The 20,800-nt window shown below is 50.7% G+C and overlaps 1 protein-coding gene across 1 annotated transcript in view; it reads left to right on the plus strand.

Annotated features, from left to right (window-relative positions):
* The first annotated feature begins 11,687 nt into the window (after window positions 1–11,687).
* CTNNA1 (catenin alpha 1) overlaps window positions 11,688–20,800 on the plus strand; it is a 229,159-nt gene continuing 220,046 nt past the window's right edge. The window contains exon 1 of the mRNA XM_033095903.1: window positions 11,688–11,706. The gene's annotated coding sequence lies outside the window, so the exon portion shown is untranslated. The remainder of the gene's footprint in view (window positions 11,707–20,800) is intronic.

Below are 20,800 nucleotides of genomic sequence, written 5' to 3' on the forward strand. Positions count from 1 at the left end.
TTCCTTTTGACACAGGAGGCGTCTTTGCTCCCCATCACTCATGCTGGCAATGGCTCTTGGAGAAGGTTAGCTAGCGATACTGGCCCTTCAGGAATATAAAAGAGGACACCTCATCTCTCTCCTACTGGGTGCTTGGCTAAGAGGCCCATTTCAGCAAGAGAAAATAAAATATATCAAGTGGAGGTGCCAAGAGGGAGACAAAAAGAGAATGAGTCATGATGTTTGTCCTCGGGGAGACTTTCATCTGCTGCAGAAGACAGAACCCTATTTTGGGTTTTGGGTGATTTTTTGTGTGTGTTTTTTCTCCAGCTGAGGTCAATATAGCCCTGGAAGTGGCCTTTCCTACAGGAGCAAAGGGAAGCCGACGTTCACTAAGCACCTCTTGTGTTACCGAGCACCTATCAGCTACTTTGACTTTGTCCTATCATTCAGTCTTTATAACAACCAAATGAGGTTGGAATTATTGTCCCGTTTGGATGCGTAAGAAAGTAACTGAGGCCCAGAGAGGTTAAGCAACTTGTTTACTTAGCATAGTATGTTAGACTTATTTACCACCCTCTCCATAGCCTTTAAGAGACTCTGTACTGTCCAGAACTTGGCTACAAGCCATATTATATGCCATGTGACACATACACACCCAGTTTCTTAAACCATCACTTACTCACTTCTACCCTCCTCTGCCCTAGGTGATGGGGTCAGAGGTCAGTCAGTACATACATGGGCTGGCCAGTTGTTAAGCCATATTTAGGCCAGGAGCAGAAACTTTATCTTAAAAACCATCTTGTCTTGATCCTGTCTTGCTTAATCTTCTAGGGGCCTGTGATCAGCCGGCCTGGGCGGGCCTGGGCTGTCGGGATGGCGACATGGGGCCAGGGTGTGGTGTTGCCCTGAAACCCTTGGTCATTGAAGGGGGAACAGCCTCGTTTACCCCCTCCTATAAAACTCCATACGCCTCTTTGCTGGGGAGGTTATGGTCTTTTTTCCCTCTGCTCTAGCCTGACCTCCCACAGCTCAAACACTCCAAATAAATTCTAATAGTCCAATCTTGGTCTCCTGCAACTCATTCCTCCGGACACGCCTAACACCAGTCACCTCTCATTTATGGCCTGGTAGAAAGCTGACAAGCTGGGCCAGCCAGATTCCCTAGCTTAGAAACCTCAACCTAAAGCAAAGAGTTCCCCAGCAGCAACCAGAACCTGGAAGAGAAGCAGGCTTACCCAGTGTGTCTGAATCACATTAAGGGTGGTTGGAGCCTGACAAGGAACAGCCATGCCCTTCAGCTGCTGAGGAATCTTAAATCTAGATTCCTTTCCAGCTTCAGCGCCTGTCCCTGGAATGTCCTGAGAGACCCCATGTGGCTCCTCATGCATTCTCATACTAACCTTCTGTGTCTGAGCTAACCTTTCCCATAAGCGTTGGACTCAAATGGTTATAGAGTGACAGAGTTGGAACCTGAACCCAAGCCCATCTGATCCCACAGGCTGTGCTCCTTTCATTGTTCCACACTGCAGAGGGGGAGTCCCTGAGCAGTCAGGGGCCCAACACCCTGGGAATGAACAAAGTCAACTTTGGAAAGAAGGACCAATTTAAAGAAGGATGTGTGAGAGACCCTCTCCTGCTGGGTGCTGTGAAGTGGTCCAAAGACGGATGGTAAGTGCCTGGCCTTGCTTTAGGAATCCTTCCTGAGAAGCACACACTGTGTTGACTAGAAGCGCTTTCACTGCCAGCCACAGTTCAGTGTGTGACATCCTGTGTGAAGTCACCTGTCATCCGTGACATCACTCAGCAGTGCATTCCCATAATGGGCCTAGACCTCGGGCACCTCAGGGTGGGGAACTACAGAGGGCACAGGCTTTGGAAATGGGCAGACTGGGGTTCAAATCCTCTTCCTGCCTGTCCGTTCTCGGGAAAAGCAACACTACTTTCCCAGCCTGTTCCTCAGTGTCCTCATTGGTAAATGGGGGTTCTTATCTCACAATAGGGATTGTAAGAGATAAATATGCAAGACCCTACATTGTGGGGAGTTAGTGTAGTGGGTACAGAGTTTTTGTTGCATAAGATGAAGACGGTGTGATGGTTACACAACAATGTAAAATGTACTTAATGCCACAGAACTGTACACTTAAAAATGGTACATTTTATGTTATGTATATCACACATTTTTTTTTTTTTTTAAGATTTTATTGGGGAAGGGGAACAGGACTTTATTGGGGAACAGAGTGTACTTCCAGGACTTTTTCCTGGAAAAAAATTGGAAGTATTGGAAGTTGTTGTCCTTTCAATCTTAGTTGTGGAGGGCGCAGCTCAGCTCCACGTCCAGTTGCCGCTTCTAGTTGCAGGGGGCACAGCCCACCATCCCTTGGCGGGAGTCGAACTGGCAACCTTGTGGTTGAGAGGATGCGCTCCAACCAACTGAGCCATCTGGGAGCTCAGTGGCAGCTCAGCTCGAGGTGCCATGTTCAATCTTAGTTGCAGGGGGCGCTGCCCACCATCCCTTGCGGGACTCGAGTTGAACTGGCAACCTTGTGGTTGAAAGCCCACTGGCCCATGTGGGAATCCAACAGGCAGCTTTCGGAGTTAGGAGCATGGAGCTCTAACCGCCTGAGCCACCGGGCTGGGCCCCTATCACACACTTTTTTAAAGAAGACTTTACATTGGTCTCCTGGGGAGCAGCAGATACCTTATAAATGCTGTTTCTGTTTCTGTCCTCTGTAGCAGAAGCCAAGGTTGAGCTAATCCTAGTGCCCTTAACCCAAGGCAACCCTCTGGCCTCTCCTTCAATAGCCTGAGGCGTGGGGCCCACCATAGCCCCTGCTCTAGAGAGCTGGAGGCCTACTGGGGCAGTGAAGTAAAATCTCCAGGCCTAGGAAATCAGGACTACTGTGTAATGAGCAGTTTCCAGGGCAAGTGGCCAGGATTTGAGGCTGCTGGGGCAGAAGAGAGCCAGGTCTGAGATGTGACCAGGCCCTGCCTCGGGACGCCAGGCCACAGAGCAGTGTCCAGGGCTCTGACTGCTGCAGCTCTCTGCCCTGGAGAGAGGAGCACCAAGGAGGCTCCTTATCAGGGAAAGGTGGATGGTTCAGCAGCATCTCTGCTGGAAACTCCAGAGGTCTTCTGGGAGGGCTCCTTTCTCTCTAGCCATCAGTGCTAACTGTGTGCTGTGTGGAACTAGCCTGGTGCCCCCACCCCTTCCTCACGGCAACCTCCCTGCCTTCACCAAAGCCAAAGTCAATGCCGTGTTAATATGATAATGCTGTGATAATGGCCAGGAGATGACTTCAGCTAACCACTGGAATGGCATCGGAGGCACCATCTTCATTCTCCCTGGTGAGGAGGCAGCCGGGGCCTAGGGCTGGAGCATAGACGCTGACTGGGAAATTGCATCTGGGAAAGCACTGAGGGGGAAAATTGGAAGTATCGGAATTTCCCAGGTTGCAATTCCACAGGGCCCAAACATCGTTAGCAGCAGCACTAATTATGATCCAGAAGAGTCAGGCCTGGCTGCCTAGCCTGCCCAGGCAGTCCTTGAGAGCGGCCTTGGGAGCAGCGGGGCAGAGGCAGGGCTGCAGGGAGAGGAGAGACTGCACAGTCATTCAGACGCCTGGGGAAGGGGAGCTGGGTAAGGTTCAGTTCCTGGGTGCCCTCATGTCCTTCAGAATGCTTGGGACTATGATAGTAAGGATGGAATTAGATTGCTGGAATGATTTCTACCTGCCCAGAATTCAGAGTTGTCTCCACTTCCTCTCTCTTCATTTTCTCTAATCCTCCACGCTCCACTGAAAATTCTCATGTCACTGTCACCAATGACTCCCTGTTGCCAATTTCAGAGTTCATCTCTTTGTCCTCATCTTACTCATCCCAGCAGCAGCATTTGACACAGATGGTTGCTCACTCCGTCTTAAAACACTCTCTTCATTTGGCTTCCAAAAGACACTCCTCTCTCAGTTCTAAACACTGCTCTCACCTCCATAATTTCCTGTGCTGGCTCCTCCTCATCTTCCCCGTCTCTGGGGTGCCCCAGGACTGTCATCATACCTCTATTCTTCTTTATCTACTTTCCCTAACTAACCTCATCTTTCTCAAGACGTTAAAGCCAGCTGCATGTTGATAAATTCCCAAATGGATATCTTCAGCCCCTACATTTCCGCTGAACTTTAGACTCATATCCAACTGCTACTTGACATCTCCATGTGAATGTCTCTCATAGTCCTCGTAAACTCACTGGTCCCCGAGTCTTCTCCATTGAAATAAATGCAACTCTGTTCTACCAGCCCCCACACTTTGGAGTCATTCCTGGCTCTTCCCTATCTTTGATGGCCCCTTACCCAATTTCTCAGAAAATGTAGTTCCACCCTTTAAATTATCTCCATAATCTGGTCACTTATCTCCACTTACACCACTCCCACCCTCATCAGAGCCACCATCAATACTTGCCTTGGCAATTACAATCACCTCTGAATTAATTACAGTACAGATTAGGCTGCTATATCAGAGCCTCCAAATCTTCTATCTTGTTTTATGCTAGACAGCAGAGTACGTATTCCTCAAGTATGCACCTGTGCATACGTAGTCTGGAGTTGATACCACCATTCCACAATGTCAGGGAGCCTATCTTCTCATGGCTTGCTGCTCCGTCATCTTCAACATGTAACTTCCATCTCGTGGCCTAAGATAGCTGCTCCAGCTGCCACTGTCATGCCCATGAGATTCTACCCTGTGAAAGGGGAGAAGGAAGAAGTGGAGGGCAGGCCCATTACTTTAAGAAGATGACCTGAAAGTTGCAGGTGTCACTCTGCTCACACCCCACCAGCCAGCATCTTGTCACATGGCCACACTCAGCGGCAGGGGGTTGGGAAATGCAGTCCTTCTTCCGAGCAGCCTTGTGCCCCGCTGAAACATGGAAGAAGAGAATGAATGGGGGGTGGGGGGATGAGTAGGTTCTGCAATAGTGTCCTAAGTGGCGTCCCTGCTTCTGCGCTACCCCCTGCAGGTTGTTCTCAACACAGCAGCCAGAGTGGTCCTGTAAAATCAGACCAAATCATTCCTCTGTACAGACTTTCTAATAATTTCCCTCTTACTGAGAATAAAATCTACAGTCCTTACTATGCTCTACGAGGCCCTCTGATCTCATCTCCTACCTCTGTCCCCCCTGCGCACTCCACTCCAGCCAGCCGTGCTGAACTCCTTGCAAAATTCTTCTACCTCAGGGCTTTTGCAGTTGCTCTTCCCTCTGCCTGGAACACTTTTCCCCCAGAGAGCTGCAAGTCTAGCTTCCTTTCAGGTATCTGTTCAAATGCTACCTCCTCAGGGCAGCTTTTCTTGATCCCTATTCCCACCATTCCTAGTCCCTTTACCCTACTTTGTTTTGTTTCGAGTCAACTAACACCACCCAAAATTGTATATATTTACTTACTTTATATCTGTTTCTGCACACTAGAACATAAGATCTATGGTCCACATATAGCAGGTATGCTATACATGCTCACTGAATGAATGAATGAATGAAGATGGCAGTGACTGTGCTCAAATGTAGCAGGAAGGAGCTTCTTTCCAAATCAGTTCAGGACCCATTTCTTTTTCTTTTTTGTAATTTATTTTTTTTATTAGTTTCAGAGGAGTACAAAACAATGTAATAGTTAGACATTTACACCCCTCACAAAGTGATAACCCCCTCCCCCAATCTACTACCCCTGTGACATTGTATATGGCTGTTACAGTTCCATTGACTCTATTCCCTATGCTGTACTCCACATCCCGTGACTATATATATATTAAATTGTAGGTGACATTCATTATTATTCAACTTCAGGTGTACACTGCAGTGGTCAGGCACCTACACCACCATGAAGTGGGCTCCCTAATAAGACAAGTGTCCATCGGATACCCTACAAAATCTTTACAACATTATTGATTATATTCCCCAAACCGTAGGACCCATTTCTTGATCTCTGTCGTGGTCCCAGTTGGGAAGCAGAGATATCTTAGTTTCTTACTTCTTGCTGCTCCCTTCAGTTCAATTTATCAAATATTCATTAGCCATCTAGTGTGTTAGGTATCTAATAGGGTGAATATAAAAGGAGAATAAGCTATAGACCAGTACTGGCCCTCAGGACCCATATGGGTTGGTTAGGAGCCTAAAATTTGTCTTTTTTTTTTTTTCCCCTGTGCAAATGTGACCATTCAAGTACAATATAAAAGATCAAGGAAAGCATGACTCCCTTCTTTATGGCAACACCAGGAACTGGTGTGGCCTGGGTAGAGGAAGAGGGGTGGATACAAAGAGAAGCTGCCCCATTATAGTTTATAATTCTAGGTTATGGTGGGCTTCTTTCTCTTACTTCCTAGGGAGTAGGTGCTCACTCACTGCTTGTCTGCTTAAGAACAGTTTGAACCAGTTCTTATTCAATGGATGAGGGAGAAGACATAAGACAAGTGGGGTGGCCAGAGGGCTGGGGAGATGGAGAGCATCTCAGGGGGGCCCAGCTGGAGGACAAGGTAGCTCAGAAAAGCTGAGCAGGAAATATATTATCTGAGATGATTATTCTATTATCCTTTCCTGCTCTGGGCAAAATGCAAAAGGTCAGGGTCGGTTATTTTCCCCAGTCTTCTCCATGCCGGGCGGACCAGGACACTGCTTTGACATTTACAACCTGAGAAGATAAGAGGCCTCCTCTGAGGCCTGGCTTTGAATTTCCACGTTGGGAAAGTTCCATTTTTCCCCCATCTTTGGACACGGCTGCTTGTTGCATCCCCTACTAATTTTTCTTTCTCTTTTGACCTTTCCTTTCCATCTGAGAGGTAGAGCCAAGAGCAGTGGTTCTCAAACTTAAACATGCATTGGAACCTCTTGGAGAGCTTATTAAAACAAGATTGCCAGTGTCACATCCAGAGTTTATTAATTCAGTACATCTGGGATGGGGCCTGAAAATTTATATTTATAGCAAGTTCTCAGATGCTGTTGTTGCAGTTGGTCCCAGATGCATTGGGAGAACCACTGGCCTAGAGCAACTGATTTAGGTCTAAAGGTGTCCCATCTCTGATCATCTACTTTAGTCCTCCCACTCTCCATCCACAGGGAAGTGGGCCTTGAGTCATCGCAGGATTAATTCAAATGAGATGTCACAGACTTCCTGACCATAGGGGTGGCTGGCCAAGTCAGCCCCAGGGATCGCCCTCTCTGTATATCTTTGAGAATCTCTTCCACTCCCACAGGTCTGAGAAAATGAGGATCTGTTGTCTGCACCCTCCTTCCCCATGGGCACAGCCCCTCCTAGGCAGGGAATGCCTGACCTGAGAACTGTAGAAACTGTTGCAGGTGGGGGGTGGGAGAATAATAGATGCAGAATAAGCAGAGGGAACCCCCTCTCCTCCTGCACTTCTCTTTCTTTTAAATTAAAATATTTGTTTCTTCTAGGGCTTTGCTCATGCTGATGTGTGGGAAACCATTTATGCTTAATATTTCCAACCCATTAGCAGCCTGGCATGGGGCTCTGCTAATCAGGTTCCTTAGTGCCAGTGCTGTGAAGAGTGGGGTTGTGAGTGTCTGCAGCAGCTTCTAAGCCTCCGCTGGAGAGGAAGCATCTAGACAAAGGTCAGGGCCCAGATAGGCTCAGAGGTGTCCTGAGAATGACTCATCCAGGTTAGGAGGCCCATCTCATGGTAACTTGTCCTCCTACCTTCATTTTGGTAGAGACACCCGAGTAGGCCACCTGATCACCTTTGGTGAAATAGCAAGACACCCCTCTTCCCCCCCTCCCCCCCCCACTCCTACTCTAGCCTGCTCTCTCCTCACATCAGAGGACAGAGGGTTCCTTTGGGAGAACATTCCTGTACCAGTGACCCTCACGCAGCATTTATTGAGCACCTCTCAATGCGTGAGAGTCTTTCTCCCACATCACCTGCTTCCCCTTGCAAAATCCCAAACCTACACTTTATTCTGTCACCAAACAGGTGGTGAGCGCCTTTGGCCTGGAATCTAGGGGATCCCTGAGGACTGTTGAGCTGTAAGCCTCTCTGGTTCTCTGTTGGCTGCTACTTCTGCAGCTGCCCTGGAAGACTTCGGGTTCTGTGGCTTTGATCTACACATGGAGTATGTGGGGTGCCCTCATTTAAGGGTAACCAGGTAATATTCTCAGAGAGGAGGCTATGCCCTGAATCCAATCTTGAAGTATTTGTCTCTTGCCCCTCTTGACATCTCATGATGCTTTTGGTCCTACTAGATAACTCAAACTACTGGCAGATCTACAAGATGCTGGGAGGTAAAGATACCCGCCTCTCCCCACAAAACATTTGAGAGAGGAGAGGAGTTTCTGCTATTAAAAGGCATGGAAGGATCCAGCAAATGCCAGTGACTGGTTCATGCTCCCACTCCCCTCATTTCTGGGAACTCCAGGGCCTGAGACACGTTGAGTACCTCTAATGGGGACCTCAGCACTGAGCCTCAACAGCCATCAAACTCACAGCACTAGACAAAGCTGACTTTTCTCCTTCCAGTCAGGGAGAGCCCATATGGGCACCTGTATTCCGGGCCACCAACAAGCTGCTGGTTGGCAAGAGTTTGGGGGCCTCCTCTTTCCTTCATTGTCCATCTTGGCTCCTCAACCTCAGATCTGAGCCATGGGGAACCTTCTCCAATTTGCTGGAACAGGACATCCTAAGCTGCTCCTGTTGTGGTCTGGGCCACCAGCTCCCCAGCCTGCTGCTGCTAGAAGAAGGCTAGGATGTCAGTAATCAGTCCACAGCATCGCTCCACGTGCCAGGCCCTTCCTGGGAGGTGTGGGGCTCATTTGGAAAGAATCACATTTGAAGCAGGCAATTTGCAGAGAGACAGGGAGAATGGAGGAAGGGAGAAGTGCTAGGTGGCCAACTGGGCAAAGCCCTGTTTCAGCCAGGCCATTTGTGCCCATAGTTTCCCGCAGCCCAGCCTTCCCACATGGCCTGCTCAAGCCCGTCTGCCCAGCTGTCATCCCCTTTCGTGCTCCTGAGCCCTGGAGAAATGCCAGAATTTCCCTTCTCTGTCCCTTCTGCCTTCTGGGCCCCAGCTGGCCCATCCCCAAGATGTACAAACCTTCCAGCTGGAGGCTGGCTTGGAAGCAGACAGTGTAAGCAGGGCAGGGGCTAGAACTGTAGGCTTGCGTTCATGATTTAGTATTCCAAAGCCAAGCATAGGTGGGCACACTTAGCGACTGAAATGTCACCTGCTTCCGGGCCCCCTTGCCTACCAGAAAGTCATCTCCCTGAAGTAGACTTTAGACGTAGGAGACCCATGCTTGACGCAGATCTGTCCCTTTTCTAGCTGGTTGTTTTGGGCAAGTCCAGTCCAAGTTGAACCTTCTGAGTCTCCACTTCCTCATCTGTAAAATGAAGTGTTAAGTAGGGTAATTTGAGAAGGAATGAGTAAACCTGGAACTGCAGTACAGATCTTCGTTTTCCTTCTCATGCCCTCTCCCTTTGGGTCCCCTTGGATGCTGGTCAAATAGGAGCTGCTCTTGTCTGCCTGAGGGGACAGGGTGCCCCCCCAAGGCAGCTCCACCCTGCCCAGGAGCAGCCAGAGCCCTGAAACACCCAGGAAGGGGTGTGTGAGCCCATATCTCTGTGAGCCCATATCCAGGGACCCAAGGGGGGGTGAGTGGAAAATAACTTAGGTCAGAGGAGGCACTGTGAGGCTGCAGGTGGAGGTGAGCAGGTGAGGTCTCATTTCCACTGCTTTGTCCCAGAAGCCCCCAGAGTAGGTGTGTTGTGTGTGTGCAGGGCTTTTCTCCTGCCCAGACCTGGCCAGGTTTGAAGGAGGAATCCCCATGGAAGATTGATGTCACGGACTTGCCTTCCCCTCCCCCAACCTCATCCTTGGTGTTTTAAAGAAATTATTTGGACATAGGAGTTAATGGAAGTAGCTTGCTAGAGTGTGGGCAAATTCATCACTGTCTCCTTGCATTCCAAGAGCAGATTTGTCTTTCAGGGTGAGATATCCTGGAGTGACTTCCAAGGTCTGAGAAATATAGGCTCCCTTGGGAGGGCAGGGTTAGGGGCAGCTTGGGTAGGGATTTTGGGAACCTGGGGTGACTGCAAAGTGGCCTTAGGGATGGGCCGGGAGGGCTTTCCTGTTTGTTTTTCAGTTGTGGAGGGAAGGGAGGCAGAGGGTGTTGGCATTGCTGGGAATCCTGCTGACCCCACCCCCTGCAGGCCACTGCTCAGGGTGAGGAGGGCTGCTTTTGCAGCTTTTGTTGGCAGTGATGAAAGAGGGGCAGGGGGGCTGTTTGATGGGGTAGTGCTCTGGAGAGAAGAGGACTAGCGCTCTTCCCTTTCATCTCCTCATTGGAGCAGCGCAGCACTTCCTGAAGGTGGCACTCAGGGAGGAGCTCTTTTGAAAGCACACGGACCTAGTGCTGTAAAGCGTGGAGGCTGGGAGGTGGGGGGATGTGAGCAGGGAAGATAATCATGCAGGTGGGGGGCAGAACTGTCTGGGTTAAGAGAGGACTGCTGCCCCCCCGCCCCCACAGACAGGCCTTCCCCACAATCTGTGTGTGTGTGTGTGTGTGTGTGTGTGTGTGTGTGTGTGCCCTCACTCCTACATTGAATGCGAGCACAGACATACAGCTATGAAATGATTAGACGGAACATGACGAGAGACTGCGGAGGCTTGTTCCCCACCTCTCCAGCCAGTCAGATGGTTTTCCTCAGATGTTTATTTGGATTTTATTAGGTTGGTGCAAAAGTAATTGCGGTTTAAAAGGTTAAAAATAATTGCAAAAACCGCAATTACTTTTGCACCAACCTAATATTTGGTTATCTCTCTATTCTTCATTCTTGCTTCTTCCTCTTCCCTTGGTTTCTCAGTGTCCTGTCTCTTCTCTCTCTCTCTGAACTTGAAAATAGGAAGTGTTGGACAAAGACCCTTTCTACTAGCTGCCATTGTTCAGCATGTAACAAGATGGATTTAAATCAGATGAAAGAAAGAACTAGGAGTGGGGAGTAGTGGGTGGCGAGGAGAGAAGCCGACCACTAGGACCGGCTGTGGAATCCTATAGGCTCATAGACTGTTGGAGCTAAAGAGACCTGACGGACCTGCAGACAGGGAGCCAGAGGTCCTTTTGCAAACAGCTATTATTGTCTCTTATAATCTGTATCATCAGTGGGAGTTTTGGAGGTGTCCCACTGGCACCTGGGGGAGTTCTGGGGAGAAGTGGGGTCTCTCCTTTGCTCACAAGGCTGCAGAGCCCCCACTGCACACTCACTGAGATGATTCTCTGAATGTGGAACAGCCTCTTCTCTCGAGGCTCAGAGGAGGCAGGGATTTTGCTACGCAGAACATAACTTCTCCTGAAGCCAGGGACCTATGCAGCCTGGAGAGCCCTCATCAGAGCTCGGGCTGGTGCCCGGAGGCCAGGCTGCAGGGCCCTCATGCGTTGTCCTCCCAGATGGATTGCTCTCTAGACATTCCCCTCCTCGGTGACCCCTGGGGAAGTTCAGCTCTGATTAGGCTCTGGCAGTGTATAAAGCGGGCAGCCTAACGCGTGTCCCCTTTTGCTGGGGCAACTGGAATCTGCGTTTAACACTCCTTCCTTTCTTCCCCCCACGACGGGCTTCAGCGAAACCAGACAGCAGGGGGCACTCGTGAGTCATCCCAGGAGAAGATTCAGGACTGCTGTCTGCAGCCTGGACTCTGAGAGCACTGGAAATTTTGCCTGTCCACGTGTCAATCTGAGGGTAAGCAGGGCAGACCCTTTGAGAGCTGGAAGCAATCTTTTTCCAGCAGGCAGAGACAGAGACTTGAGAGAAAACTGGCTTTTCTGACTCGTCCCTGATTCCTCAGGCTAGAAGGAACCTGACTTCTGCCTCTGGGAGATCAGCTAGTAGGGCAGGTCTCCATCCAGGCTCCATGGCCAGTGCCAGATGGGGCCAGTGGTAACTCCTGGCCCCTTGCCAGCCCCAGCAGCTGACCCTGGTTTGGCTATCTTTGGGGCGCTGAATTTTCTTCAGAATGACTTCCAGTTGAATCTGTGTGGCTATGGCCCATGCCTTGCCCACTAGGTTCTTCACAATTGGGGTGGGGGTGGGGGGCTTTTTCTTTCTCCCTGATCTGACGCAGTCCTCTGTGACTGTTCCTGGACTCGTCTGCGAGTCAGATGGGGATGAGGTGAGGCATGGAGTGCTGAGCAGGTCGGTGGTACACACGTGGTCCTTTCCTGACCTGTAGCTGACACAGCCAGGGCTTTCTGGGCAGCAGCTGTTTTCAAGGCCCCACTTCTGTTTTCTTGCCAGTTGTCTCCCTCAGATGTCCTCATCTCCACCCAGTCATGCTGAAGCACCGACCCTCAGGAATTCCTCCTTCCCAGTGACAGAGCCTGTGTGGGCATTGATTTACGGGCACAGGGAGGGTAAGATGCCTGCATGCAGTGCCCAGAAGAAACGCCTGGCCTTTGGCTCTGGTACCTCCATGTCCTGTCTGTTCACAGAATGGGGAGAGTCCAGGCCAGGGTGCTAGTGGGGAGGCTGGGTTCTCTGGACTGGAGACAAAGGCTTATTGCCAGCAGAGCTGAGGGCACAGGCCCAAGTTTCTGCATTTATTCTGGGGGAGGACAAGTCCAAGTTATCCTCGAACCTGGTTTCTGACATCAGAGCCCAGAGTCACTGGTTCTCCCTAAAGTCCAGCTCTGTAGGGCCTCAGGGTTACTTTGAACATTAAGGCAGCAGGTCTTCCAGACTATGGAGGAGGAGGGTTAGAGGAAGGGAACGATAAGGACAGTGTTGGGGGCCCTGGCCAGGTCTGGCATGAGAACTGCCTCCTCTCCCTCAGTGTTTTCAGGGTCCTGACAGCCCCAGCCCACCCCCACTGAGTCATGACCTTTCAAGGTCTCTAGGGCTGTAGAGGTTAGGTGTCTCCCAGCTCTTTCAACTAGGGCATTTTCCCCGAGGTTTCCCCTAAGTTCTTCCAGCTGCAGTTTTAGCCCACCCTTTAGCTTGTGGCACATACTGGAGACCCCTGGGACACCCACCTGTGCAATTCGGGTGTGACTGGACCAGTGAGGCACAGATATGTGGAAAGGTCTGCGTCCCAGAGCAGGCTATTCATGGTTCTCAAAGGTCAGAAGTGTGACTGGGCCCTGGCGGAATGTTGGTGTTTTCAAGAAGGAAGACGGTGAGGCTTTGGGAGCAGTCTGTAGTTGGTCAGCCATATCTGAGGTCTCCTTATGCAAATAAGGCCTCAGCTGGACCAAGAAAAGACCTTTCAGAGTCACTGTGGCCCCGCCTATGTGGTCCTCTCATCCAATCTCTTGTGTTGCCTCCCCGAGCCTGGCGTCTGGCCCTCTGTGTAGGGACAAAACCTTTTCCATTCTAAATGACTGTTTACCCCTTTTCTCCAGTGTGCTGGGCGTTAGTGGGACATCATCCTGCTAAGGGAACCTCAGGCTCCTGAGACGGAAGTGAGGGAAGGCAGAAGTCACAGGCTCATTCCTGATCTAGAAGTGAGTTGGAAATTTACTGGCACAGGTGTTAGAAATGACCACTCCTCACCCACCCACCTACCCACCCACCCACCCACCCACTACCATCCCAGAAGCCTCATTTTCATAGCCCCTCCTGCTTAGGGAACTAGGAGTTTGGACTAGCTCAGTGATGGCTCCCTGATACGGAATCTGACGGCCTGTGGTGAGAAGCGGGATATAGAAATCATAATAATAACAGCTCCTATTCTGAGCACTTTCTACGGTAAGGGGTTGGTCTAAGCATTTCACATGCTTTATCTTGTATAATCTTTAAACAACCCATTAAATCATGATCCCTATTTTACAGATGAGTAAACTGAGGTACACACTTAATGACAATAACAATTAAAATCGTAATAATGATGATAAAATTTTAACAGCTTTATTTTTTTAAAAACTGATCCATGAGCAATCACATTATGTGTATATTATGAAGTCCTGGGAATTCATTATATCATCCCCATTTTCAGCTAAGGAAACTGAGGTGGAGAGAGAAGTGACTTGCCCAAGGTCACAGTCTTAGAAAGTGACCAAGCAGGAGCCGAACCCACTTCTCTCTGATTCCAAAGCAGCCTGTGCTCAGGATCCCTTAGCAACACTGCCTCCCAAGGGGCCATCATGGAGACAGCGGGTGGTTATGGAAGAGAGTTCCGTTGGCTTTTAAAAGCAGGGTGCTTGTAAACAAACAAACGAAATAACAAAAAATAAAAAAAGATAAAAAACCAAAAACAAACCAAAAAAGCAGGGTGCCCATGGGCGGGGCCCCATTACCTTTCAAGGTAGTAGCCGTGACATCTGCCATTCTGGGAAACTGTGGGAGAAGCACCCCTCATCCCCACCTGACAGTGAGGGAAGCTTTGATGCTGTCTTCTCATCTACCCAGGCTGTGTAAACACAAAAACTGCAGGAAAACAGATGCTGGAACAGGCTGGACGGGGAGGCAGGGGATGTTTGCTCTGGCCCGAAGCTTCTGCCTCCCTGCTCACCCTGAGATGTGTGCCCCCACCTTGGCAGCCTGTCCTGGGGCTGCTGTCAGTCTCTGCTCTCTTTCCCTCATCACTGTGAATCTTGCTGGGCTGCAGTTGCCTTGGTAACTTGATGGGAAGCTCTTGAGGTTTTCTGGAACCAGAAAGGGCTACGGAGAGAGAAACCGGGCTCTGTTAGGCTGCTGGTCACAAAAGGGAAGAAACCATCCCAGTGCTCACTGCCCCTGCCAGCCAGCCAGCCAACCAAATGCCTTGGGTCTGACCTCCTCATCTTCTGTGGCATCTGCAGGAGTTTTGCAGCTTTGGGGGCTGGGCCTGAGAGGAGGGAGCTGTCAGGTACTGCTCTGCCCTTGGAGTTGGCTCCCATTGTCTCCAAAGCTCCCTGGACTCTTGCTTGCTGCTCCTGTGCCCTGGCTCTCAAATCTTAATTGGTTTTCTGAAGTTCAATGCCTGTTTTGTATGTGACAGATAATTATGGTGAGGGGAGGTCAGGCCCTGCTCTGCTGGACTTGGTGGAGCCTCCAGAATTGCTAACTCCCCAATCAGCACCAGGCAGGCTGATGAGATCAGGGTGGGCTGGGGCAGGATATACTCTCCGTGTGAGGAGGGGCCAAGTCGCCAGGCAACTAGTCCCTGTGATGGGATCAAGGAGGAGAATGTGTACCACCTGCCTTTTGAAGAAACCTGCACATCTGAGGTGGGCAGCTTCCATGCTGTCCTTTGGGGGTGGGGAGGAAGAGACGTGGCTCTCCTTCCAGGGGCCTATGGAAACTCTCTCAGGCCTCCTGGGGGGGATTTGTCCTTGGATCAAATCCTCACTTTTGGTACTATTGTTACCTGTAGAACTGGTTCTTTCTCCCCTCTCTTCTAGTCTTCTTTCTTCCCTTTCTCCTATAGCCTCAGTCTGAAATATTGCTGATTTCTTCCTTACGTCACTCTCTATAACTGGTCTCTGTTTCTCTCTTGGTCTAAGTATCTCCCTGTCTCCCTCCCCCCTCCCTTCCTTGTCTCCTCCCCAAGTAGGAATTGACTTGCTTGCTGCCCATTATAGACCAGCTCCATTCACTGACTCACTGGTGGCACAGACAGCGTCTGATGGTGGGGAGTAGATGGGGGGTGGGCAGTGCAAGAAATTCCATTGATGCTGGGATGGCCTCCCTCCAGCCCTCGTAGCCAGGAAGAGCATGGGGAACAGAGGTTTCTGTGCTTCTCTCCAATCTAGAAGCTGCTGTCCAGGTTTGTGACTCCCATATGGGCTGAGAGATTGGCCTTGTCTCTAGACCAGGCCGAACCGCTGTGTGCCTCTAGCCTGCTGGGAAGGGTCTTTGACAACCTGCTCTGGCTCTAGTTACTGTCTGTCTGATCTCATGTCCTTCTCCAAAGGGGGAGAAGGTGGTTGACCCATTCATGGCAGACACATAACTTCACTTTCAGACTGAGCAGTTGCTGGATGTGGTTGGGACTGGGAAAGAATGACCCCAGGAAGACACTTACCTACTCAACCTATTGTCAAACTCCCTCCTCCCTTTGCTTTCTGACTCAGGGGCCAACTCCCCAGGAGTGGATTCCTCCTTAGAGTGCAACCTTGTAGGGAAATAAGGGAGGAATGAGACTGGGGCTGCCCAGGACAGGAGGGCCTGGAGGCCCTGTCTGCTGAGGCCGGGCCCTCCTCCTCCATTTAATTAGCTAATGTCTGTAAAAGGCTGGGCGTCAGAAAAGCCCTATACAAATGTTGAGCACAATTTCATTTCCAAGACTCGCCAAGAATGTATTTGCAGACTTTAGTGAAAGGTCACTGGGCCTGCCTGGGACAGGGGGAAGACTCCCGGCAGGGCCCAGCGAAAGGATGCCCGTTGGAAACTGGGGCAGGGGAAGGAGAGGCCACTGTGCAGGCCAGGGTCCCTGCCTCCTTGGAGTTCCAGCTGAGCATCTTGTGTGGGTTTTCCCCACTAGAAAACATGCCTGCTTCTCACTGCCTCTGCCCCTCCTGACTCCCAGGGTCTTAGAAGCTTAGCCCTCTTTGCAGGGACCACCCTCAGAGACTTTCCACCAGGCGATTATGCTAATATTCACAACAACTACTATTTACTGAACACTCACTATGTGCCAGGTTGTGCTAAGGGAGTGGAGCTCTCCAGCTTGGGAAGAAGTGGCTGCTTCTCACAGGGTGGCGGAGCTTCCAGTGTGAGGTGAGCCCCCGTGTGCTGTAAGTCCAGGTCTGCATGAAGTATATCTGAAACTGTTAGGAGATGGGAAGCACCTATTCTGCTCTGACCAATAAGAGGAGTTCCTGCTTTGTAATCCAGGGCTCTCTACTGTGGATGTTCTGCAAACGTCTGGACTCTCCTCTCCTTTTTCCAGTGACAACTCACCTGGCTCTAAATTCATTATGAAAGATCATCGAGATCAATTAGGCTTGACAGGTTCCATGTCCAAAGGGCAACTTTCCAGTTTTTGGTGCTCCAAGCCCTGCTTATGTGTTCCTGTCCCTTTCAGAATCTTATCCAATACAGAGGAGCGGCCCTCTCTCTATCTCTGGGCAGGACTTGGTTTGGGGTGAGGGCCAGAGTGACAGAGGCTGGGAGAGTGGAATAGCCACTCTTACCCCTCATAGCTTCATAGTCAAGGTCAGTGCTTTGGGAGGACGAGAGTCAGCAAAGCAGGGAATGCAGTGTTCCAGAAGAGGCAGGTAGGCCAGGCTGGGAATATTGATAACGTGTTTCCAACACCCGCTGGGCCGTTTTTGTCCCCATCCCTTTACCCTCTAAAATCTGAACAGAGCTTGACTGGGCTTTCTGAGAGACAAGGTCCCTGAGCCCCCACACATTGCCAGCCTCCACTCTGGCCCCAGTTGCTCTTCTCTGGTTTCTCTCCAGAGTCCACAGGCCTCCATGTGTCATCAGTTCATTATCATTCTGATAAAAGTCATTAGTCTTTGAAAAAGCGTGACTCTCCAGCTGAGGCAGCCCCCCTCACAACCTGAGGAGGAGTACAGATGGATGCAGACAGGGGGCGGACACGCAGCCGCACAGACGCAAACACTGACGCTTGGTCCCACGGGTGTGTGTAAATGGACACAAACCCACTGGTGCATACAGCACACACAGCTTTACACACAGACGCAGGGATGTTTTACATGCCAAGGTGCTGTTATACCAGGGACCCCACATTGCTGTAGCCACACTCGTTTGCTTACAGCCCCCGGAATTCCCTCAACATGTAGGCCTGCGATGCAGCATCCAGCAGCCTCCATCTCTTGCAAACCCAGGGGCCAGGCTCCACAGACTCCGGGTGGGGGAGGGCAGTGGAATGTGGAAGCAGAGGTTAGAGATCTGCGAGTTCCATTAGCCACAAGAAGCATGTTTGGAATCTAAAGGCACAGGGACTAGGGCACTGCGGGGCGGTTGCCGACGGTGAGTTCACATTTCCCCCACCAGGAAGCTCCTCGTGGTCATAAAGCCATTTAGGGATTAAAGCAGCTCCCTCAATAAAAGCTGCTTTTTCAAAAGGTGCTTTCAGTCCATTTGCATTTGCTTCATGGACAGGACATCATAACGTGTGGAAGAGCTGCCTCCTCGGCCTCCCATCACTGGCCCCATTTGAGTCCCTGGCCTGCACCACCCCCTCTTTCTTCCTCGCTCCTCTCCTCTGCCCCCTTTGGTGGGCACAGTTATCAGTTAGGAGGGGTCGTGCTTTGCAGCAACCCCGGGATCTTGATGGGAAGTGGGAGGTGGTGAACATTAGCCACTGACCCCTCGTCCGTGGACCGCCAGCTCCAGAAACAACCTGAAGGGGCCACAGCTAAAAGAGTTTTCCTAAAAGAGGAAAAAGGGCCAAGGACCCCAGAGGGAACCCTCCTAGTTCCCCCAGGGAGCTGCAAGTCTGATCTCCTAGGAAAGGATGACTCTGTTTGCTGTTTCCAAGTGGGGATGCAATGGAGGGTAAAGTCAGCTTCAACTTCTAAGACTTTCTCTGTCAGCCACCTCCCGTGCATTCAATTCTTACAAAAAATAATGCATACCTACTATGTGCCAGGCTTTGTGCTAAGCACCTGGAATACAGCGGCGAACAAAACTGTGTGGCCCCTGCCCTCACAGAGATTCCAGTCTCGTGGGGGAAACCCATATAAAAATGAGGAAACAGCTGATAAATACAGAATTACAAATGATATAATATATAATAAGTTCTATAAAGTGAACAGATAGGGTGCTGAGATAGAAAGGGGACCTGCATCAGATGGAGTAATTAGGGAAGGGTGATGACACAGGAACACACCTGGAAGAGTAAGAGCCAGGGGAAGGGCATTTCAGGTTGCAGGAACTGCCAGTGCAAAGGTCCTGTGGCAGGAGTGCTGGGAAAGCAGAGTGGTATGGCTGTAGTAAGGCAATGAGGGGAGGAGTGGTACCCGACGAGGTCGACATGGTTAAGCTGGGCAGGGTCAGGCTGTGTGAGCCATAGCAAGGAACGTGGTGTTCTCCTAAGGGAGAAGGGAAGTTCACAGAGGGGTCGAATCAGGGAAGCAAGAGGCGTGATCTGACCTCCATTCAGCAGGAGGATTTTTTAGGCGGGTCTTAGTGGATGCAGGGAGACCAGTGAGGAGGTTACTGCCGTCATCCCCGCAAAGAGGGGCAGGAAAGGGACGAAAAGCAGCCAACTTTTTTTTTTTTTTTAAGGGAGAATCAAAGTCCTCAAGGTAACTGCTAGGTACAAATCAAGAATGCCTCTCTTGATTTGTCCTTTTATCACCCCAAAGGTATACCATGGGAATTCCCACCCCAGCTCAGGGTAAAGCCATAGCTGGTGCCTCCTCACCCCCACCCACATCACCCATGGTGAGGGTGCTGTTCTTTGGAGACTCTCCAGGGAAGGTGCCCACCTGCCTCCTGGCACAGCCTGCAGGACTGGGAAGAGGCTGCCATTCGGGGAGGGAGAGGGGTCAGTTTCAATGCCTTTTTGCCATGTTGAGCCGGATAATGTCCATAGCCCCACACGCTTTGCAGTGTCCAGTTCAGACCTGGCTGAGTCAGGTAGATACAGCCACCCACCCCTACTCCCAAAGCCAGGGCTCCAGAGACCTTAAAGCCAATTCCAGCTCCCAGCTGCCCCTCCCTCTATCAATCAGGGATAGAAAGGATGTCAGAATCAGGACTGGGGGGAGTGGGAGCCTCTGAGAGCCTGAACCACCCCCCAGGGATGCAGGAATATGAGGCGAGGATCCTGAGCTTGAACATTTACAGGTAGCACTCAGGATTGAAAACTGATTTATAGTCTGTAGGCTGGCAGGAGGGTGCGGGAGGAGGGTGAGGAGCTCTGTATATAGTGCAGCCTTGTGGGGCGGCGGTAATTATATATTACATTGATCTGTCCTTGCAGCACAGTGAAGGGCAGTGGGAATGAGACTCTAAATCACACTTCCCTGATGCTCCCCATAGCTCACCTCCCTGTGATGTGGCCCCAGAGCCCAGGGCTGACACTTCTGTATACACACACACACACACACACACACACACACACACACACACCGGTGGGGACCAGCCTGACTGGGGGCCCGGAGAGCAGGAAGATGGGATGTTATCACCTCTGGCAGCTTCCAGGGGCCGCTCATCCTATAGGCCTCGTTGTTTATTGCCCCCACACTCTCTAGCCCTCTTCTTCCATGGGGCCTGAAGGTGCGCTGTATCATTTGAAGAAGACATCCCTGTCCACCCTTCATTCGTTCACTCCTGCAACATGTCTCTTCTCCACACCACAGTCACTCCCTTGGCTCACTTGGGACCTCATTGCTTTTCTCCTGGATGTTCACAGCTGTCTCACCCTTACCTTAACCCCACCCATCATCCTTTACTTTGTTGCCATGGTGATCTCTCTACATACACCTCTGACCATAATCTTGATTTCATTTGTCAGGGAATTGCAGGTGTGGGGAGAGGTGGTCAAAGACTTTGAATTCTTGAGGGCTCAGGAGGGATGAAGTCTCCCAGACTCTTCGCAGGTCTGTGATTGCTGTTGGCTCACAGCCTGCTGGCCCTGAGCTATCAGCCCAGAACACTGGGACTCATTCTTCCTTCCCTGGCTGGACCCACCAGTAGTCTTGTCCCTCTCTCCAGGGCCCTGGCCTCAAGCAGCTGGCACTTTCTGATTCATTAAGGAGGTGGTACTGCTAAGTGGTGATGAGAAAAAGCTCTGGCGTCAGACACATCTGGATTTGAATTCTGGCCCGGACCATGAATGAGTTATTTGAGTGGTGAACTGATTAAGAGCAAGAACTCTGCAGCCAGACTGCCTGAGTTTGAATCTTGGTCTGCTACTCTTTAGTCAGGCTAGGAC

This window comes from Rhinolophus ferrumequinum, chromosome 24 (assembly GCF_004115265.2).
Source record: "Rhinolophus ferrumequinum isolate MPI-CBG mRhiFer1 chromosome 24, mRhiFer1_v1.p, whole genome shotgun sequence".
NCBI classification, from domain to species: Eukaryota; Metazoa; Chordata; class Mammalia; order Chiroptera; family Rhinolophidae; genus Rhinolophus; species Rhinolophus ferrumequinum.